Source organism: Calidris pugnax, unplaced genomic scaffold (assembly GCF_001431845.1).
Source record: "Calidris pugnax isolate Ruff unplaced genomic scaffold, ASM143184v1 scaffold275, whole genome shotgun sequence".
NCBI classification, from domain to species: Eukaryota; Metazoa; Chordata; class Aves; order Charadriiformes; family Scolopacidae; genus Calidris; species Calidris pugnax.
The window spans coordinates 226479-232026 of NW_015091057.1; positions in this window are offsets into that span (position 1 = coordinate 226479).

Here is a 5548-nt window from a genome sequence, read left to right on the forward strand (position 1 = left end):
GGGGGGGAGTGTTTAAAAAAAAAAAAAAAAAAAAAGAAAAGAAAAAGAAAATAGTGGCTGCTGGCTGCCTGCCAGCCCCAACCAACTCCTCCGCTGAGCCCCGGCAGCCGGACCCATAACCCCCAGCACCTGGAATAAAGGGGAACCCCCCCCAAAAATGACATTTTTAAGGGTTGAGGGAAATTTGGAGGCAGCAGCAGGGCTAAAAAAGAGACTTCAAGCAGGGGGTTGTTTTTACACCTTCTTCTTTATTTATTTTATTTTTAGTACATGCAAAAAAGGCAGACAGACAAAGCTCGTTGGGAAAAATAACGGGGGAAAGGGTTCTCTGGGTTCCTCTTGCAGCCTCCCCGATTGAATTAATCCCTGGCACCGGTGGCTGGTTTGGGCCTCACGGGACTCTTTGGCCGCCTGGTTTCCCTTCCACCGGCTGGACGTTGCCAGTAATCGCGTTAGCAGCTGATTGCAGGAGACCTTTTCTTCTTCTGCTGCTGCCCAGGGGTAATTGCACCTTTCCCACCGGGCTCCAGGTTTCCAGTCGCCGGCGGGTTGCAGCGGGATGGTAGGATGGAGAGAGGAACATCCATGGTTGGGGTCAGGGAGGAGCCGGGGCCATGCTCCTCCAACCGATGCAAAACTCTTGTTGGAGGCGAAAAGCAGCATTTTTTAAATGCTGAAGCTTCACAAAGGCCTCGGGGCAGAGATGTCCCCACCACCAGACACTGGACTTCCCCATGGGGATGGTCCTACAGGGCTTTCAGGTTCTCCCCCAACCCAGACGTAGCAGGGACACAGGCTGGGTCTCTCCTGCCTCGGGCTCCACCACGGCTCAGCAGACTGGAGATGTCTTGCATGAAAAATTTCATTGCTTCTAAAAGCTATTTATAATAGAAATGAAGTTAATTTCCCATGTCCTCCAGACAACACCAGCCTGACAGGGTGGGGGACCTGGTAGAGCTTGCTCATGAGGAGGTGACATTTGACGGCAACTTTCTCTTTTTTGACTAGGTCAGAGGAGATGGTCACCCTGGGCTCACCCACAAACATCTGCTACCCCAGCACCTGCCTTTGAGTCCCCAAATTTTTGGCGAAGAGGGTGTCTGGTGGAGAAAGTGTCATCTCTTGAGGTCCACTGTGGTGGTCCCCTTTGTCCTCTTGCTGCAATCAACCTTCACCGCAGTCAAATGAGTGCAGCTTCCTGGGGTGAAGACCCCAAGAGAAGATGACAGGTCTCACTGCCGAACCTCTGCGTTGGAGAATCACAGAATCTTAATGGTTGGAAAGGACCTCTGAGATCACCAAATCCAACCATAAACTGGTCTGACCTTCAACCCCTATTGCCGTGATGGGTCCCAGGTCTGCATTTCTGGGACCAATCCAGCCTAAATTTCCTTCTGGAGTTGACAAGGACCCAGCAACAGCCTACAAGCCCAACTTACCCCTTCTGCCAGGGCTCCATGGAAGCATGGGGAAACCTTGGCTTTGATGGGAATTCAGACAAAAAAGCCTTGGCTTTGCTCCAAGAGGGCACCGATCCATCATTCTTATGCCTCAGCATTTCTGAAGAAGTGTATTTCAGCTCATTTTCCTCCCCAGCCTGCTTTCCTAGAGCCCCGCGGACGTCAGCAGAGGAGGAAGGGGTTGCTGAGCTGAGCTCCAGCACATAGATGATTAATGCCTTCATCTTCACAGACTTCCTTTCCTCCCGCCGGCACATCCTGATGTGCCTCGGGGACTTGGGATTGCTTCCTCTCGTCACTTTTCTTTGCTCAGGAATCCCCAAGAAGCAGCGCAGAACACGAGGATGCTGTCACAGGTGGTGCCTTAGGCTTCAGTTTCATCCACAACTTCAGCAGAAGGAAACTGGTGGGTGTTTGGGAGGTGGCCTGGGCACCTGGGCACAGGAGACCTTGGTGAAGTAGGTTGGGAAAGGGAGATTTTGGGACTTATATCTGTGGCTTTTTGCAGGCAGGAAATCCCAGGGGTTGGGACATGTGGGGCTCTTGTGATAGAGGTTTCCGAGGTGGGCCTTCACACTTTGTGGCCACCTTTGAGAGGTCTTCTCCAACCCCCACTGCTAGGAGGCTCTGCAAAGAGGGAGGTCATTGTCTCTCACTGCCTCATCCTCACAAATTGCACTTCCTTCCGTTGAGGATGGAGCTGGGGTGTGGGATGGGGACATCTCTGGACGTTGCATCATTGAGCAGAAACCAAACACCTCCAGGTCGGCCACAATTTCTCCTTCAGCTCCTTCCCATGCCAGCAGATCACCCAGCCTTTTTGGGTTTTCACCCCTCTGTGGTTCTTCCCATCCTGAGAGAGCTTGAGCTCCTGAGGCTCAGCAGAGTGGTGGCCATCTCAGTCTTCTCACCAACACACCTCTTCAAAAACACTCATTGTCCCCATCTGCCATGATGGGAGACCATGCTATGGAGCAGAAGTGCAACCCAGCATGGAGCTCCACCATCCTTGTGCTGGGAGAACCAGGCTTTGCCAGCAGCCCCGGAGATGAATCCAGATATCAGGTGATAATAAAAGGGTGTCCAAAAGCAGGCTCAGCTCCCCATGGGGACCTGCAGAATACAACCCCACTACAGGTGAGTAGGGAGTGATGGAGGAGCACACTGTGTCCCTTTGGCTCACCACCTCCAGGTTCCTCTGCTTTCCAGACCACATCCACAGGGAGGAATAAGGAGGTCAAAGCACACAAGACCTGGAAGTACCTTTGATATTTCCCATCCAGGAAAGATTTAAAATAACTAACTTGTTGCTGTTGCTGTTTCCTCGATAACTTGTTTGCTTTGGCTGTTGGACCAGAGGCAGCTCTCCAGCTGGAGAGTTTTCTCTGAGAAACAATTGCCCCCAGTTACAACCAGAGATGAAGGGTGGAAACGTTGATGGAGATGCCTCCTTTTGGGGTACCACCATTCCAGCAGGGCCACGCACTCGGGCACATCTGTAGGGTGAAAATAGCTATTTTAAGGTTGAAAACCAGCATCTCAGGTATGAGTCAACCCGAGGTGCTCCACGATCATGGTTCATCGTCGTAAAGCAGGGGCAAACACAAGTGTCCCAACTCACCACCATGTGCACAACAGCACAGATTGTCTGTGGTCACCCAACGCTTGGGTCTTATGGATGGGGTTGAGGCAGCACAAGGGCAAGATGGGCAAATTTCTCACCCGCCTGGGTGTGAGTCACCAGGAACCCAGTAATTTAATGCTTTGCATTGAAAACTACTTGTTGGTGCAACTTCTTGTTGCTTTCCCAGGAACCCCACGCTCAATTCTGCTGCTCTTTCAGCAAGCAATAAGGGTTTTTGTGTGTGATGAGTTTGCTTGGGACTTCCAAGCCATCGCTCAAATCTCCCAGCTGGATGGATGTGCAATTTTTAGTCCATGCTAATAGTCTGTGACTTTCTGCAACAGGAATTTGGAGTCTCTTGCTACTCGTTAACACCATTAAATACAATGTCCATCCCCTTGCCAAGGCCGTGATGGCACCCTTGAGACCTCTTGAGCAGGCAAAATAACACCCTTGCACGAGGCATCTCCCAAAAGGACCAAAACCTTCCAGGAATTAAAACTCAAGAGCATGGACCATTTGCTTCCCAGGAGCACACTCAACTCTGGGGCTGGTTCTCCTTTGCCTGCAAGTGGGTCCATCACACCCAACCACCACAGCAAATATTTAAGCCATGGTGTTCTGTTCCAAACTAGACATTTATTTTGGGAGAAAAACATCTGTTTCATGTCCGGCATCGTCGGCGAAGTTTTCTGTGTGGGGCAACTCACGAGTCCTTGCTTCTCCCTTTCGGTTCCGCTTCTCAGAAGACCACGCCGTGCCCTTGAAGAAGGAAAAAGGGGAAGCCACGTCCCAAAAGAGATTTTTTTTATTCCAAGAATTTGTCCATTTCTTATACAAGAAAAGTTATTTTTCTTATAGAAAAAAAACAACAACCTGTTCTTTTCTCTGGAAAAAAGCAGAATTACAGAAACAAGGTGAAATTTAGACACAAGTTTTCTCTTCTGTCATTTACCCTCCAGTGCTTGAGGGTTCTACTCAGCTAAATCAAATGTGATTGTAACATTTTATAGGAAGATTTTGGAGATATCCCCGGTATTAATACTCCTTGATTTTTGGATAACAGCTTATTCTGCGCTGCTTGCTGGGAGATGACTGAAACACAACTCACTGGAGGCTTTATCAGGAGCGTCCCCGCAGAGGGACCATTTAATGTCCTCCATCCTCAAATGGGGGTGATTCCCATCTTTTTCTCCCCACCTATTCCATCAGGAAACCCCTTGCATCTCCTTTTCTGCAATCAGAGAAGGACTTGAAGCTCCAGCAAACCCACTCAGGGCTCACTATAGGGTTTGCTTTGGGTTATGGGCAACATAACCCCTATAGCAACAAGAATTAGGGGACTGGGGCCACCTCGGTGGCCCAGGGTCAGGAGAGGGACAGAAACAGTTTCCCAGGATGATCTCAATTTTTGCAAGGACGTGGTCTTCACGCAGCTGTGCTGGGAGCAGCGTTATGCTTGGCAGCATCTTCTAAACAAACCTCAGAGCAGAGCCAGTGCCCAGACATTTTGTACAAACACCGGGGAAAAACTATAACAAGGAAAATACAATCCCAGGAGGTCCCGGCCATCAACTGTCTTGGACTGGGCGAACCTGGGCTTGGTTGTTGTACCTTCTCCTTCAACGTGGTGGCTTGCAGCACCATGTTTGGGGTTTTGGGTGCTGCGTGGAGGAAGGGTGGTATTTGGGTGCCCATCTGGCACGGGAGCACGGCCAGGAGATGCCCATGGATGTTTAGGAGATGCTGATGTAGAGGTCAGATCCATCCTTAAAGGGTTTTAAGACCATTCTGAGCAAGAAGGTCTGTGGTCATCACTGCTGAGAGAGGGAGGGTGGACCAAGGAACTCCTGTGCTGTAATGACCCCAACCTGGGAATACCCAGATTCCAGCTAACACCTAGAAAACTCTCCAGGACCCTCAAAGGGAAGGTTGTACCCCATGTCTGCCATGGATGAAGCTTCCTGGATCAGCAGGCAGAGTCCTCCTGCCCTCAACCTGCCCGTCCTGTGCCACCTGGGATGCCCAAAACCTGGCCAAGCCAAAAATGTTCAAGCAGGTCCATCCCGTTGGGGATGTGTTGCGAAATCAAGTGAAGTTCTGCACATCGGTGGGGAGGGTGGAGGGGAAGCTGGTGGCAAACAAGACCAGCTCGTTCCCCTCACGCTCGTGTGTGCTGGCGAGCAGGGCAGGCAGCTCAGGCAGCAGCAGGGGACTTAACTCTGCTCTGCATTATCCTTTTTTCAGGGTATCAGCTTCTCTAATGTGTATATTTTTAAAACTTTTCCCTGAAAATAACTTTTTGTTTTGCTTTATTTTATTTTATTTTATTGGGGGGGAGATTCCTTTCCTTTCCTTTCCTTTCCTTTCCTTTCCTTTCCTTTCCTTTCCTTTCCTTTCCTTTCCTTTCCTTTCCTTTCCTTTCCTTTCCTTTCCTTTCCTTTCCTTTCCTTTCCTTTCCTTT